Consider the following 17,697-nt stretch of genomic DNA (forward strand, 5'->3'; position numbering starts at 1 on the left):
ACCTAGATGAAACCGCGGGACAAGTTTGAGGACCTGGGGTGCAATTTACTCTAAAAAATGACAGAGGGAGTAGGTTCTAGCCACTAGCACTTGATCCTAATTACGCATAGGCCCACATACCAGAGGGCCAGGTCCATATGTGGATACGATCTATTATCTTATTATTTGGTCAACAAACGGAGCATCCACGTTTGCTCTCAAGGTCTAGAAATTCCCACGTTAATCGAAAAAAAATAGAAAAATAAAAATTACTCACCACTAGCATTATAATAAAAATTAGCCTACACGTGGAACGGCCGGATAGGTAACGTCAGGCAAGCCCCGCCTAGCAGCAAGTCTGGGTCAAATGCACTACACCTCTATCACTCTCTCATGTCCCCCCTCCCCCTCCTCTAATTCTGCTCCAATTCGTGTGATTGACCTCTAATTCCCTGCTGAGTTTCCAGAATCGGGTTAGGATTTTAACACCCCACCTCGGATCGATACCAAACCCAGTCTCACCCTGCCCGCTCCGCTGGCCCCAACCCCTAAATCCCCCAATCCCCAACCGAGCCCGCCCGCGGCTGGAGCCCCGTCGATTCCATCGGATTCGAGCCCCCGCCACCCAGGCGGTTCACCTGAATTGGCCGATTCGATGCGAATTTGCGTGCTCCGGATGCGCCAAGGCAGAGGCCCGCGGATCTAGGGTTGCTCCCGGCGATCTGGTGATGGTGGCGCGTCGCGGCGCCGGAGCTCGGCTAGGAGGAGGGATCGGCGGCGGCAGTGTGGAAGATGCAGCGAGTCGGCTATGCATGGGTGGCGCGGCGGTGAGGGGTGCGACGGCAGGAGGCCGCGTCTCGTTCGGCTCATGTGGCCAGCCGCACGCGTAGAGGCAGAAGCTCCATCGTCACCGGCACAAGGGCCAGCTACTTCTCCTTCCCGTTCATCTGTTCTTCCGCCTCGGACGACATCTTATCCGCCAGCAGCGGCGGCTGCACGGGAGCAGGAGTGCGTCGATTCTCCCCGGCCAGTGTCACCTGGGTCCTTTATAAAGGTGCGTTTTTGTTGGGAATCACTTTGGAATTCACTAGCTAACCTTGGTGAGATTTAGTGGATTTGAACATGCTACTTTTGTTAAATCGTTATTATCTTTGTTACTGATTGGACTATATGAAGTACAACTAGACTAGATTTCACTGTAGCTAGGAAATTGGAGCCAGTAGGCTGAAATGTATCAGGAAAATTGTGTTTAGTAACTGATGGGTTGGTTGCGCTTGCTAACATGCTATGCTAATATGTACTCCCTCCGTTCCAAATTATAGGTCGTTTCAGCTTCTCTAGATACATCGCTTTTCCTATGTATCTAGACACAACATATATCTAGGTGCATAGCAAATTGTATTTATCTACAAATGCCAAAACGACTTATAATTTCTAGCAAATTGTATTTATCCAGGTGCATAGTTTACTTTGTATCATTGACAATTTTAGCTCATGGCATCATTGCCTGTTAGTTCAAGGAGTGGCACAGCCTATTTAAAGAATTCTGCAATGGATTATGGACAAGTAGCATCCAGTTGATATGCATGTAAGGTGTAACAAATTACTTCGTTTTGTATTGATGTAGTGATGCCATTGCTTGCACCAATGGTGTAAGCCATACCTTGCCCGTGCTGGCCTTCATTGAAATTACACGCTTTATACTTTTTTTTTCATTCCTTGTTTGATTGCAAACGTAAACCACACAGGAAGCTTGTAAATTAAGCTTCTACTCAAACTAACAAGAACATGAGTAACTACATGAAGGGTGTTTTGTGCTCCTTCAACGAATGATAAGTTGCTGTTTAATTTTCAGGACGGGCGTGAGATTCAAGTTGGTGATTGTGCTCTTTTTCGGGCTGTTGATGTTCCTCCATTCATTGGATTGATACGTTGGATTGAAAAAAAGGAAGAAGGCTATCCCAAACTACGTGTTAGTTGGCTTTATAGACCTGCCGACATCAAGCTTAGCAAGGGCATTCAACTCAACGCTGCACCAAACGAGATCTTCTACTCTTTTCACCAGGACGAGGCATCTGCTGTTTCCCTGCTGCATCCTTGCAAAGTTGCCTTTTTACGTAAAGGTGTTGAGCTCCCAGCTGGAATTTCTTCATTTGTATGTTGGCGCGTATATGATATTGACAACAAGTGCTTATGGTGGCTTACCGACCGGGATTATATTAATGTGGGCCCATTTTTTCTTTCCTGTTTTATCTATCTATCTATTATATATATTTTATTTATTGTATTGTTTCATGTCTGATTTCTTCCCAGGAACGGCAGGATGAAGTAAATCGGCTTCTATATAGAACAAGGCTAGAAATGCATGCTGCGGTGCAGTCAGGTGGTCGGTCTCCAAAACAGTTAAATGGTCCGTCAGCATCCCAGCAACTGAAGACCGCTCCAGATGGTACACAGAATTGTGGTTTATCTAAAGGAAAGAAGAGAGAGAGAGGTGAGCAAGGAATTGATCCAACTAAGCGGGATCGAGATCGTCTGCTTGTCGATGACAGTGAGTCTGGAAGCAAGTTGGACGATATGAAGTCTGAAATAGGAAAATTTGACAAAGGTGGTCTTCCAAATGCAGAAGCAGTTGAAAAGCTTGTGCATTTTATGCAACTTGATCAGACAGAGCAGAGGATAGACCTATCCGGTCGGATTATGCTTGCTGATGTTATTGCAGCTGCAGAGAGTGTTGATTGTCTTGGCAGATTTGTACAATCAAGGGGCCTTCCTGTGTTGGATAGTTGGCTTCAAGAGGCTCACAAAGGGAAGTCTGGTGATGGGAGTAGTTCTAAAGAAGCAGATAAGCCTATTGACGACCTTCTCTTTTCCCTGCTTCGGGCACTAGCTAAATTGCCTATTAATCTCAGTGCACTGCAAAGTTGTAGCATTGGAAAATCTGTCAATCATCTCCGTGGCCATAAAAATTTTGAGATTCAGAAGAAAGCTAAGTGTCTAGTTGAGAACTGGAAGAAGCGTGTTGATGCTGAAATGAAGTCAAATGATGCGAAAACTTTAATATCTGGTCAATCTGCTTCCTGGCAAGGAAAAGCAGGTTTCCAAGAAATTTCAAATGCTGGAAACAGGCGAGGTGGTTCAAGTGAGCATAGCCCAAAGAATCCAGCATCCACTGTTTCATCAACAAAGGTTTTGACTGATAAACCTGGGGGCACAGATGCTGTTATGAAGTTGAATCATGTAGTTTCTGTCTCTTCAAAAGTACAAGATGTGCAACCGGAAAATGTTGCTGCCAACTCGAAGGACCTGCAAAACAATTTGTAGTTCTGAACTGCCTAATGTGAAAGAGGAGAAAAGCAGTAGCTCAAGCCATTCACCAAACAATAGCCAGTCGTGCTCTAGTGAGCCATCAAAGGATGTGAGAAGTTCAACTGCTGCTTCTGGTGGTGCTGGTAAAACTTCTGGAAGTTCATGAACAACCTTTGGAGCCTCTTCTTCAATGGAAAATGGCGAACGACCTTTGCAGGTACTCTATGGACATGTCTTCCATCGACTCCACCTTTCACACTCTTCCACCTGCTTGTTTTACACACTAGACAGAACTTGGCATTGGCATATTCTTTCCTGAACAATATGCAGTCATTAATGCAAGCGTCAATGCACTTATAACCAATTCCAATAGCCTTCACGAATTTTTTGGCCTCATGGAAGTTCTTTGGCAACAACTCACCCTCTGGAAGTGCCTGAAGGGAATAAGTCTTGTACTCTTGGTCTTTGTGGGGCTGCAGCATCTCCTTTTTGCTGCAGCATGCAGTGGGTTTGTGCTGCCCCTAGAGGACAACATCTTGGACTGTTTTTTAGTTTGTTAGGACAGCTGCAGTTAGTAGGACAGCAGCAGTTAGCATCTACTTTTCTAGGACAGCAGGAGCATCTTAGACTAGGCAGTTAGCAACTCCTTGGCTGGCTGTATATATGTGTGGCCACCCCTCCCGTTGGAAGGCATGGCATTGTGAGTGTGAATGAAGAAAACCCAGAAAACTTCCCCAACTTGAGTGTCATCCTCTCAGCTCAATGAGAGTGAAAATTGAGCTGCTAACATCTGGTATCAGAGCCGTACTTTCCTGTAGGTTAGACATTTCCTGCACTTCACCCTCCCAAGCAGCAGCTAGCACAGCAGCTAGCGCAGCAGCAGCGGCTAGCGCAGCAGCACCTGCTGCACCCTCTACTCCACCTTCCTCACCCGAGCAGACGAGCGTGAGGCTGCGTCTTCTCCACGCAGCAGCCCCCTGGAGGCGCGCCATGTCCGACGCACCGTCTCAGCGCTCGGTCGCCTCGAGCGCACGGCGTCAGCGAGATGCCGAGCTCGCCGCGGCAGAGGAGCGCAGGCGAGCGACGGCACAAGCCGCTGCAACAGCGGCGAGGGCGGCCAGGCTGGCTGCAGCGGAGCTGGCGGCGGCCAGGGCGGAGGTGGAAGCAGAGGCGGCGGAGGATGCAGCGCGTGCGGCGGAGGTCGAGGTTGAGACCTTGCGCGGCAGCCTCGGCGGCTCCATCGCCGGCGACGCCACCGCCGACGAGGACCTTGAGGAGTTGGAGAGGGAGAGAGCGCGGGAGCGGACCGCGCGGTGGGCAGCAGTCCACCCCGGCGGCGGCGGCGGCCTGGACGGCGGCGCGCCCGGCGGCGGTCCAGGGGCCCGCGCGCCCGGCGGCGGCCTAGATGGCGGCGCGCCCAGCGGCGCGCCCGGCGACGGTCCAGGGGCCCGCGCGCCCGGCGGCGGCCCAGGGGGCGGCGCGCCCGGCGACGGCCCAGGGGCCGCGCGCCCGGCGGCGGAGGCGGCGCCCCTGGCGGCAGCCGCGCCCTTGGCGGCGGCGCGCAGGGCGGCGGCGGAGCTCCTGGCTGGGGTGCGCGCGGCGGCGCCCCCGGCTACCACGGCCTCCAGGTGGTGGTCGGGGACGTCGGTCCCGGTGGTGGGTGGCCCACCCTCACCAAGACCAACTACGTTGAGTGGGCCGCAGTCATGGAGGTGAAGCTCCAGGTGCGGCATATGTGGGAGGCAGTCCGGTACGGCGACGTCGACTACGATGAGGATCGACGGGCGGATCGACGGGCGCTGGATGCTCTCATCGCAGCAGCCCCGCCCGAGATGCAGTTCACGCTTTCCAAGAAGCGAACTGCCAAGGAGGCCTGGGACTCCATCGCTGCGGCACGTATCGGCAGCGACCGCGCCCGTAAGACCACTCTCCAGGCACTTCGCAAGGAGTGGGAGAACCTGGCCTTCAAGCCAGGTGAGGATGTTGATGACTTCGCCCTTCGTCTCAACACTCTACTGCAGAAGGTGGTGCAGTTCGGCGACGACACCTACGACGAGGAGAGAGCCGTCGAGAAGCTCTTCCGCTGCGTCCCCGAGAGGTACAGGCAGACCGCTCGCTCGATCGAGTCTCTGCTAGACCTCTCCACCATGACGATCGAGGAGGCGATAGGTCGCCTCAAGGTCGTCGACAGCGACGAGCCACAGCCTCCCTCGGGAGGCATCTCCATCGGTGGGAAGCTCCACCTCACTCAGGAGCAGTGGGAGGCTCGGCGCGGTGACAGGAGGAGGGGGGAGCCCTCTTCCTCGACTGGTGGCCGCAAGCGCGGCAAGCCGCGAAAGGGGCGCGGAGGTGCCCAAGCCGGGGCACGAGGGCGCGCCGAGGGTGGCGCCCGCGGAGATGCTCAGGGCGGCGCCGCTGACAGGCCCAAGGCGGCACGAGACGACGCCTGCCACAACTGTGGCAGGCCCGGCCACTGGGCCAGGGACTGCCCGCAGCGGAGGCGTGGGGGCCAAGCCCACGTCGCGGAGGCCCAGCCGGATGACGAGCTGCGGCTCCATGTCCCCGTGGAGTAGGAACAGAGCCGGCTCGTCATCCGGCTGGGCCTCCGCGACGTGGGCTTGGCCCCCACGCCTCCGCTGCGGGCAGTCCCTGGCCCAGTGGCCGGGCCTGCCACAGTTGTGGCAGGCGTCGTCTCGTGCCGCCTTGGGCCTGTCAGCGGCGCCGCCCTGAGCATCTCCGCGGGCGCCACCCTCGGCGCGCCCTCGTGCCCCGGCTTGGGCACCTCCGCGCCCCTTTCGCGGCTTGCCGCGCTTGCGGCCACCAGTCGAGGAAGAGGGCTCCCCCCTCCTCCTGTCACCGCGCCGAGCCTCCCACTGCTCCTGAGTGAGGTGGAGCTTCCCACCGATGGAGATGCCTCCCGAGGGAGGCTGTGGCTCGTCGCTGTCGACGACCTTGAGGCGACCTATCGCCTCCTCGATCGTCATGGTGGAGAGGTCTAGCAGAGACTCGATCGAGCGAGCGGTCTGCCTGTACCTCTCGGGGACGCAGCGGAAGAGCTTCTCGACGGCTCTCTCCTCGTCGTAGGTGTCGTCGCCGAACTGCACCACCTTCTGCAGTAGAGTGTTGAGACGAAGGGCGAAGTCATCAACATCCTCACCTGGCTTGAAGGCCAGGTTCTCCCACTCCTTGCGAAGTGCCTGGAGAGTGGTCTTACGGGCGCGGTCGCTGCCGATACGTGCCGCAGCGATGGAGTCCCAGGCCTCCTTGGCAGTTCGCTTCTTGGAAAGCGTGAACTGCATCTCGGGCGGGGCTGCTGCGATGAGAGCATCCAGCGCCCGTCGATCCTCATCGTAGTCGACGTCGCCGTACCGGACTGCCTCCCACATATGCCGCACCTGGAGCTTCACCTCCATGACTGCGGCCCACTCGACGTAGTTGGTCTTGGTGAGGGTGGGCCACCCACCACCGGGACCGACGTCCCTGACCACCGCCTGGAGGCCGTGGTAGCCGGGGGCGCCGCCGCGCGCACCCCAGCCAGGAGCTCCGTCACCGCCGTGCGCGCCGCCGCCAAGGGCGCGGCCTCCGCCAGGGGCGCCGCCTCCGCCGCCGGGCGCGCGGCCCCCTGGGCCGCCGCCGGGCGCGCGGGCCCCTGGATCGCCGCCGGATGCGCCGCCGTCCAGGCCGCCGCCGCCGGGGTGGACTGCTGCCCACCGCGCGGTCCGCTCCCGCGCTCTCTCCCTCTCCAACTCCTCAAGGTCCTCGTCGGCGGTGGCGTCGCCGGCGATGGAGCCGCTGAGGCTGCCGCGCAAGGTCTCAACCTCGACCTCCGCTGCACGCGCTGCATCCTCCGCCGCCTCTGCTTCCACCTCCGCCCTGGTCACCGCCAGCTCCGCTGCAGCCAGCCTGGCCGCCCTCGCCGCTGCTGCAGCGGCTTGTGCCGTCGCTCGCCTGCGCTCCTCTGCTACGGCGAGCTCGGCATCTCGCTGACGCCGTGCGCTCGAGGCGACCGAGCGCTGAGACGGTGCGTCGGACATGGCGCGCCTCCAGGGGGCTGCTGCGTGGAGAAGACGCAGCCTCAGACGAGCTGCCGCTCGTCTGCTCGGGTGAGGAAGGTGGAGTAGAGGGTGCAGCAGGTGCTGCTGCGCTAGCCGCTGCTGCTGCGCTAACTGCCGCTGCTGCTGCGCTAGCTGCTGCTGTGCTAGCTGCTGCTTGGGAGGGAGAAGTGCAGGAAATGTCTAACCTACAGGAAAGTACGGCTCGGATACCAGATGTTAGCAGCTCAATTTTCACTCTCATTGAGCTGAGAGGATGACACTCAAGGTGGGGAAGTTTTCTGGGTTTTTCTTCATTCACACTCACAATGCCATGCCATCTAACGGGAGGGGAGGCAACACATTTATACACAGCTGCAGGGCAGCCAACACTGAGGCATATTCTACTCCTAGTCTAAGATGCCAAATGAAAGGACTACTCCTAGTCTAAGATGCCAAATGAAAGGACTAACTGCTGTCCTATCTAGATGCTAAAGCAGTCCAAGATGCTGTCCTCTAGGGCAGCAATGGTGCTAGTGCATGCTGCAGAAAAATGAGATGCTGCAGCCCCACATGCTGCAGCCCCACATAGCCCCACAAAGACCACAAGTACAGAGACTTATTCCCTTCATCAAAGTGTATGAGTGGCCATGAAAATTTACCTCGACCTCGTGTGTAGCTGATGCAGTTTGCTTGGGGCTGTGGGGGAGCGCTTGAGGTCTCGATTCGGCCTGGCTCGAGGAGGTACTCGTGGAAGGAATCGTCGAACAGCGGCCGGAGTTGGTCGGAAGCGACTATGGGGTGGTGATCTGCTCGGCTCGACCCGAGCTGGAGGAGGAAGATGTGCGCCGGCGGCAATCGGCAGCGAAGGTGCGTGGAGGAGGGGCTCCGCGTCGGCGAGCTCGCAAGCCCTTGCGGCGGCGCTCAGGCCATGGTGTTTGCGTATCTGAATTGGGGATCGATTCAATTAGAGGATAAGGCAACGTGGTGGAGGTCCGCAGATATCAAGTAAATGATAGGGCCTTTTATGCATATATGACAAGGATACGAAGGCATTTTTTGAAGAAAATGCCTCTGTTATTAGCAGGCGTTTTTACAAAATGCCTCAAGTAGTGTATGTATTTAGGCGTATTTCAGTTTTGCATCCATATGCAACGTTTTCAGTGGCCTTTTTGGAGAAATGCCTTTATGCAATAAGTAACTAAGGCATTTTAAGAAAATGCCTTCAAATCACGGTTGTGTACTAGTGGCAGCCAGTGTAGCCTGGTTGTTTCCAATAGAAATTCAAGATCAATCCTGGCTGGGGAGTCTTCATTGTCTGCTGCTGATAAACAAGACCAGGGTTTGTCAAAGTATTTCCTCTCTGGCTGATGTTACCAAACTAGTAGAAGCAGCGTCCCCACTTGGTGTGATTAAGGAGATGAAAGAAACAAAAGACAGTTCCAGTGAATCCAATAGTCATGTAAAATCTGAAGGTCTTAATCCTCAGCGAAGTGAGCATAGTGCGAAGCAAACTTCAAAGAAATCCAGTGATGGCGTGAGTGGAAAAGAGGACGGAAAAGAAGACCTAGTCTCATCAGATGAGGGTTCTCTAGCCGCTCACACAAAGTCAAATGCTACAGCCAAGCTTGACTTCGACTTGAATGAAGGGATACCTGTGGATGATGGGCATCAGCCTGAGCCAGCTGTCTCACCTGTTATAAGTACCTCAGCGATCCATTTACCTGGGCTTTCACCGAGCCTACTCGCGTCCATTCTTCACGGTCCTTCAGCGTGAATTTTTCGCCTGACCTTCACCGCGCGCCGTCGACCGTTATGTCACATCCTACACCTGCACATCACGAGCCAAGAGACACATCAAATCCACACGATGTTGTCAATCACTCATCATACAAGGGTGACCACCATTGGTCCTCATAAGAGCAAAGCCCGAGATCGGGTGGAAAGGTTCAGCAGCAACAAGGGCATTTCGTCCTGCTGAACCGAGGAAGGTTTTGGAGATGCCCATCACCACACGTGACATTCCAGTATCTCATGCTGCTGGGAAGCAGTCTCGTCCCACCCTTGGCTTTGATTTGAATGTTGCAGATGACCAGGCTCTCGAGGAGGATGTCCCACAGAGTTCTGCACAGACTACCTGTTCTGAATCTGGAAATACAAGAAGTCGTGATGGCTCTTCACGAAGTGCTGGCATTGAGCTTGATCTGAACAGAGCTGATGAAGTTGCAGACGATGGCCAGTTTGTACTTTGTACCAAATGCTCTGCACAGAGTTGAAGTCCCATTGTTACCAGCAAGATCGTTACCTGGAGTCTTCTCTAATGCTGGCATGAATAGCTCGAGAAACTTTGATCTTAATAGTGGACCATGCCTTGATGATGCTAGCACTGAACCCACACCAAAGAACCTACCTACTAAAAATACAGGCAGTATTCAATTCATACCACAAGTTCCTGGTGTTAGGATGAATAATGCTGCCATGAGTAATAAATATATCACCATGGTTTGCCGCTGCCAACCCTTGTGGTCCAGTACCAATACAATCGTTTTTGCCTTCAAGAGAACAGCCTTACCCAATTGAGGCAGCACCTGGAACCCAGAGGATTATTGCGCCTACAGCTGACAGTGGTCAATTTGGAGGTGATCCCGGCAGGGCTCCAGTTATTTCATCATCTCCAACAATGGTTTTTCATCCACCTGCATATCAGTATGCAGGATTCCCATTTCCTCCCAGTGTTCACCTTCAAACACCGGCATTTTCAATGGGATCAACAACATTTGCCAATTCTGCACCTGCAGGAGTATCGTATTTTCCAACCATTTCTCCCTCACTTGTTGCGCCAACAGGTGCATTACCTGCCCATCATTCAAGGCAGTATGCAATAAATCTTGCTGAGGGCAGCAGCAGCAGTGGACGCGACAATAATCGTAATTGGGAAAGTCATGGCCTTGATCTTAACTCAGGCCCTGGAAGTATAGATCTAGAAGGAAAGGATGAACGGGCACCTTTACCAATTAGACAAAATTTGATCACACCCCCACATGGCTTTGCAGAGGAGCAAGGAAGAATTTACCAAATGCCAGTTGTAGGAACAAAGAGAAAGGAACCTGATGGTAGTTGGGACACCGAAAGATCTACATACAAGCAACTATCATGGCAATGAAGGCTCTGAAGGAGATGACTTAGCAGCGACTTGGCTGCGGTGAGCATGTAAGTAGTTTTTTTCTTTTTGGGACTTTTGAGACCAGTTTGATTTTGTTACTCGCAATTGCTAATCATATGGAAGGCGTATTTATTTTAGAGGTGCCTGCAATGTAGAATTTGGGCATGGTGTTCTTCTGTCACTGGACTATACTCATGGATTGATCCCAATGAAGACAATGTAGGGTTCAGGAAAGAAAAACTTTGCTGTAATTGTTGTAGATTTTTCTTAGCTGTTAGGCTTTTGGTTCTAATTTACTCAGGAGGATATGGCTTTGGAGGTGGAATCTTTGTGAACCTGAGCTCTGGAGCCGCTGTAATTAGACCGTCCGCTCTGTTTGTTGGTGATAAACTGTTGAGCACATGCTGCAGCTTTACATAAAAATTTAGATGTGACATGGTACTTTGTCGGGGAAGCGTTACTTCAGCTGACCATGTAAGCACTGCTGCACTGGCGCAGCGACTATCATGACGAGTTGCGCCATCATGTATCTTGTGTTGCCGTGCAGCTGTATGTATAAGAATTCCAGGAGATCAGCAGAGTTATAATTTGTCGCTGTTTCTCTGGCATCGACATCTGGTTTACATCATGTTCCAGTTATAATCTTTCAGCTACTTTTACTATCGTATTATCTTGCTTATTTATTTCGGTTATCCATTTTCCATGGCTAAGTATTTGCAAGTTCATTTTGAAGTAGGTGCATCTGTGCAAAACAACTGGAGCTTTCAGACAATCAATTCCAGTTAGGACCAAGGTTTTTAAAGAGGTAAGGCGAGGCGATGGGGAGCCGCTCAGTCGCCTAGGTGGGCTAAGGCCGGCTAAGGCGAGCCTTAAGCAAGGCGATGGGAAACCGCCTTGTCGCCTAGGCGACGCCTTAAAAACAGAGGTTAGGACGGCCACATAAACGAGCTAGCTCTTCTTCTAGTCAGAGCTGTAAGTATATTTGCAAGTTCGTTTGGAAGTCCATATAAGATAAGATTGTCCCGATGTCCTTTGCCAAACGGTCATGATTTTGCTGTGTCATATAGCTAAATAGAGAGAAAGTTAGTGTGGAACGGCAAATGCCGCCAAAGTGTAGTGCCCTACAACAGTTTTTACATAAGTTTATCTCAAAATTGTTAGGCTGTTTATCAATTGTAAATCCAATTTCAAGCACGCACTCAGTTGGGCATTTCTCTTGTAAAGATAGTTGTACCTGTTTTATGGATTAAGTAGTCTTCTTGTGCAGTTCCTCCAATTCCCTGGCAGGGCGTCTGAATACAAGAGGGGCACACCAATTGGGGCTTGTTTGGTTGTTGCCCGCCGCCACCATCCAGCCCTAGGCCACCAAAATCCAACACATTGGACTGCTGCTTGGGCCACGCAGCTTTCCCAGAGTCCAAATCAAACGTACCATTACCGCTATGGTTTTCTCCAGAACGCGGGATTTCCAAGATACAAGAATCAATGTTATTCTAAACAATAAACGGTAAACAATCGATCACCTTTTATTTAGTGTTTAGGCTGTTTAAACAATGTTTTAATGGAGTTAAATAGCCTAAACAATTAGACATAGTAATATTAATATATATGTATTTAAGTATGTAAATCTCAAATATACTTTAAAGCATTGGCGTAGCTAGTGGACTTCATGGGTATAGCCAAGCATACCCTAGGTCCAGCCGAACAAAATATAAGGTATTATGTCAAAGAAAACTTTCTTCCTCGTAGTGTTTCGAAGAATCTTTCTAAATCTCACTCTCTAAATTATCATTTAGAGAGTCTTCTACATAAAAATCAATTTCTATATATTTTCACTTTCGAGCCTCTCCAATAGACTCTTTATATCCTTAAGAATAGTGGTTTTGGTTAAAAATTACCATTCAACAGACTTTTCAATTGGATATGTAAATATAAACCTCAATTCCGGATTTCTGACAGGGGAGATCAACAACAAGGAAAGCTGGAATTGGGATCTACATTGACGACATGCTGCACGACACCAATTATCACATCCAAGCTTTCTTATGGTTGAAGCCGCTGCTCTCTCCCTTGCAGCTGACTAGCTGAGTGTCACACCCGGTTTCAAAAAAAAACACCAGATGTATCACATATATGTGTCAGGATCAAGTTTCACATATATGGAAGACGTCATCCGTGAATATATCAAAGACAATGTTCAATAAGGTAAATAAAAGGAAACAAGTACTTTATTACACACTCCGATAGATAGACACGAAGGTCTTAATGTTTCACCGATAACCTATACGAAGTCTTCAGCATATCTTCATAAACTCCCACAGGAACATTGACTGGTGAACGCTCCTAGAACTCCTCATAGTCACTGAAGTACTCCACTTCATTGTTCTCTTCTGAACATCAGTTAGGCAAGGGTGAGTACACTTATGGTTGGTACTCAGCAAGTGGGGTGAAGATGCAAGGCCATTAAGAAAATGCTAAGGTTTATAGCAGTTAGCATTTTAGTTGGTCAAATTTTATTAGTAAGCACCTATTTACTAGATATAAGTTTATAATAACCCACTTAAGCATAAGCATAAAAAAACCAACATAACTAACCAAGAACCACAATTTAATTAATCATCTAGTTCAATTATCATGTGAGGGTCCAGGCCGCTCTTGACCGTGAGCACAGCTGATATATCAGTTTTCACTCTGCAGAGGTTGTACACTTTCACCACAAGTCGCGTAAAAGTTCAAAGAACTTTGGACCCAACCACGCTGTGCTGATCAGGCACAATACCACCATTCCTTAGGTGTGGTTGCATAGGGACGCTACGAGGCCTTTACAAAGATTCCCTAGTAAGAAGTAGTCCGCTAAGATTTCCGGAGCAGTAGTAGAGCATAAATCTCCCTAATGGTCAGTACCTTAGCAAAGTCTACTACCCCAAGAGGACCGGATTATACCCCATAAACCGCCGCCCCTCTTGCCCTTTCGGTAAGACCGCTTCAAACTAGAGTCTCTAATTAATTAGCCAAGACCAGATCCATATAGTCCTTGTGGTTGCACTGTTTTCCTGGGTGGTTCTCCATGTTCCAATTAAACAAGGTGATCTTGTACCCTTAACCATGATAAAGTCATATTTAACATTTTCCAAGATTATACCAACCAACCCAAGGTAACACAACTAAGAAAAAGCTACCCAACAAGATATTAAACCCGGTGTTCCAAGGTTGAGGTAAAAAGACTAGGTAAAGTCCTTAATAGGTGTTCCCGTCAAGTTTATGCATAGAACAATAAAGTAAAGGTGAATTAACATGCTATTATTGGAACAAAACGGAATATGCAGAGGGGGAAGGCCACTTGCCTTCCTTGGCTAACTGCTGAAAATCTTCCTCGAAAGCTTGCTCTTGTTCACCCTCGAATGGCACGTCGTCTACACGATCACACAAGAGGAACAAATAATACAAATAAGAAATAGTACAAAAATAGTAAAAACAGTACTGGAAAAGTTGAAAAAGAAGTAGAGCACGATGCAAGGATCGCGTGAGCGCAAGAATCGCTAAAATCGGAGTTAAAACATGAAAAATATGGCTAAAACAAGGTTTTAGGGGCTTATATGCAAGAAACCAGGGGCTAGATCATATTTAAACCTTCGATTTGAGGACTAGATTGAAAAACAGAGAGGGCTGGATGACGGGTTAAAAATCTAGAAAGCTTAGGGTCCTAAACGGAAGAAAAAGGGCCTCTGTGGAATTTCTTTTTGAACTAGAGCGGACGGAGGGTTGATTTCCGAAAAATCCAGGGGCTCTTTAGCAAAAAGGCCACGGGCTGACCGGTACAAAGGGGTATTGACTTCAGTCTAGATCCAATCTAGACCGTTGGATCAAGATCTGAGGGCGGAGAAAGGCTCGGCTCGGCTCTGACGGCTCGGGCGGGCGGCGGCTTGGCTCGGGCGGCTCAGGGCTGGGCGGTGCTGACGGAGCCAACGGCTCTGGATGCCGGCGGGCGGCGGCGGGATCGCCGGAGTTCGCCGGAACGGCGCTCCAGTGCTCGGTTTGTGGCGGGGTTAGGCCGGGGAAGGAGAGGGGACGGCGGCGAACGCGGCTAAGGGGTCCAGGAGGTGCGACGGTGGCCGAAGGTGGTTGCTCGGCGGCAAGGGGCGGAGCGGCGACTCCGGCGAGGAATTGCCGGTGAGATAGAGCGAGAGAGAGAGAGAGAGAGGGGAAAGGGGGTCTTGGGCTTCCTCACCACCTTACCTAGCTCCGGTGACGAACGGACGGCGAAGAGGCACGGAGGGGCGGAGGATCGACGGCGGCGGCGCAGTACTGCAGAGCGAGGAGCGTCGACGTGGGGTGGAAAGGGGAGAGTGGAGTGCTCGAGTGCGGGTTTTATAGAGGGAGGGAGGGGTTGGTGCAGCCGTGAGCGAGGGAGGGACGGCGAGTTCGACGGCCGGCAATCATGGCAGTGATTGCCGCGGCTTTTTCGCGCGGGGAAGAGGCGCGCGCGTCGCGGGCCGATACGGCCATCAATGCCGCGAGCAAAAAAGGGGATGCGGGGCTCGGGGGCGCGGGCGTGCCTGCGGCGGGGAAGGTGCGCTGCGCATAAAAGGAAGGAGGCGGGAGGTAGGGGATGACGCCGACAGGCGGGCCCCACCTAGAAGTGAGAGGGAGAGAGAGATAGGGGGAGAGGGAGGCGGGTTGGGCCTGCTGGGCCGGTTTGGTGGCTTGGGCTGCGGGAAAAAGAAAGAGAGGGGAGAGAAGGGAGTGGGCTGGGCTGAAAGGAGAAGGGAGAGAGAGTGTTTGTTTATTTTGTTTTTGCTTTTAAATTCAAACACCATTTGAACAAATTTATTTGAATTCAAACCAAAGTTTAAATTTTGGGTGTTACACTGAGTTTACTGCTCGGCTGTGCACAGGATCCATTGTGTTCTTCACTGATAACCAAATTTAAAAAAAAACGCGGCCGGAGGGGTGAACGGACCCCACTGTTTTTCATTAAGAGGAAGCAACACGGCTTCTTCCGGCCACGAAAAAACCCCCGAACCCTGTCCCATGCCCGAGAGGGCCAAGCCTTGCGGCGAGCACAGCGAGGGAATTTTTTTACCCACAGGCGGAAATTCGTCCCACTTGGAATTCGAACTCGCGACCTCGTGGGGGCGACCATACCTCACTCCTCTAACCAACTAGACTAGAGGAGCTTTGGTTAACCAAATTTTAGCAAAATTCATCGCAGGCAACAATATGGATGAGCCACGAGGCTGGAGGATCAAACCGTTCTTAAACGAGGTCGCTCATCCAACGGTTCTTAAACGCCATTAATGGTGCACAGGTCGAGGTCATTGTAACACCCCGGTGTTAATTTTTGCTGCTAATCGTGTGTTTAGTCGCTAATCAGGGTTAATCACCATCATTAGTGCTAATCGAGTTCGCATAGTAACTTTCGACTTAGCTACGTTCGCTCTCATTTTTCTCCCTAATCCGAGCTCTAAATCAATTTTCGCCCAAAAGCAAAGTTGTAGATCTTTTCTTCCTCTACAACTTTTATTTTGGCCAAATTTCAAGTTCCTATATAGAATTTTGAGTTTCAATTGGTCCAATTCCGGTCAAAACGATCACTGTGCTACACGGTTCGTCACTGTGCTTGCCGCAACCGTCACAGCGCCGGCGACCTCCACGCGTCGCGATCGCCGGCGAACCTCGCCCTCCGCGCGTGCCTTATCCATTCGCGAGTGCTGAAGGCTTCTCGTCCTCATCCCTTTCTCCTTCATCGCGCACGGGTCGAGCCGAGCTCGAGCAGGCCGCCGCCGGCGTTCGTGCCGGCCAAACTCGCCGCTCCGCTTCGATTGCTCGCACCCCAAGCCGTTTAACCTCGCCTTCCACCTCCACCGCCCCTCTCTGAGTCCGATTTCGCCGTTCCTCGGCCGGAATCACGCCCGCAGACCGCCGGCCGCCATTGCTGTCGTCGGACCTCCGCCCCCTCCCGTCGAACTTCCTCTCCCGGCCCTCCTTAGCTCAATTCGAGCGCACGGTGAGGTTCCTCGCGACCTCCTCCTCCCTGACCCTTTTCCCCCTTGAATCCGCGGCTGCCGGCGCCGGTGCGCCGCCGCGCCGCCGTCTGTGCCGCTGCGGGCCGCCCTGACGCGGGCTGGCGCCGTGCCGCCGCGCGCCGCAGGGCCATCGGGGCTCCCTGTGCGCGAGCTCGCCCCGCCTCTCCGCCGGTCTGGGCCGCCGCCGGCGGGACGCCGCGCGCCGCCGCCGCCCCGGCCCTTGTGCACCGCCGCCGCCCCGCGGGTGCCTCCGCCCCACTCCGCGCGCGCCCCGCTGCCGTCCAGCCATCCTGGCCGCAGCCCGCCCTGCTGCGCCGCCGGCCGGACCTCGCCGGCGGGGAGATGCGCCGCCGCCGCCGCCGCGGAGCCACCCATGGCCGGCCACGGCCATGGCGCGTGCGCGCGAGCAGGCAAAGCAGTGGAGGGGGGCAGGGCTGGGCTCCCAGGCGGGTGGGGTCCAGTCGTCAGCCCCCCTCTTTTACATTTTGTTTTCCATTTTCTTTATTTATTCGGCTGGAAACTTCAAAAATGTGTAGAAAAATATAGAAAAATGAGAAAAATGCAAAATAAATTTTTTTAGGTTTCTAAAATCAAGATCTTCAGAAGAAAAATATTGGTTCTTGGGAAATGTCACTTTTGCCCTGCTAAAATTTCGGGTTGTGTTTAAACTAGTTTAATTTTTACTAGTTGTTCTATTGCTCTAAAAATTATGAAATTTATTCAGTAGATTACTATTTGTATGTGTAGTCCACTGTAAAATTTTTAGGTGCATAGCCTATGTGTTTGGTTGTGGATCTATTGTTGCTCAGTTTATTTTGCTAGGGCAAAAATAAATGTTTTCCTTTTTGCAATAAAAGTTAATAAATTTTTCTTGCATGTGTTATCAATGTATTTTCATGCTAGTAAAAGGTTGTTGCTTTATTTATGTTTACAAGATAAGTTCTTGCACGTGTTTCGCTCCTAGCCGCAGTTTTACTTTTTGCGCTACCGAGTAATCTTCCTTTCGGTGTTATCCTTGCATCATGTTGGCTTGTGTCATTTCTTTGCACCATTTTAATTCTTGCATGGCATCATTTTTGATACGTTTAGATGCCACGAGCGAAGCCGTCTACGAGTTGGTCGCTGAGCTGATCCAGGAGCCGCAAGCAGGGGAACCGCAAGCCGAAGCAGCCGTCGAGCCAGATCCAGA

At 52.0% G+C, this 17,697-nt stretch overlaps 1 pseudogene; it reads left to right on the plus strand.

Moving 5' to 3' along the window:
* The first annotated feature begins 380 nt into the window (after positions 1-380).
* On the plus strand, positions 381-11,104 carry LOC120689089 (annotated as a pseudogene).
* Positions 11,105-17,697: the final 6,593 nt, after the last annotated feature.

This window comes from Panicum virgatum, chromosome 9N, assembly GCF_016808335.1.
Source record: "Panicum virgatum strain AP13 chromosome 9N, P.virgatum_v5, whole genome shotgun sequence".
Taxonomy (NCBI): domain Eukaryota; kingdom Viridiplantae; phylum Streptophyta; class Magnoliopsida; order Poales; family Poaceae; genus Panicum; species Panicum virgatum.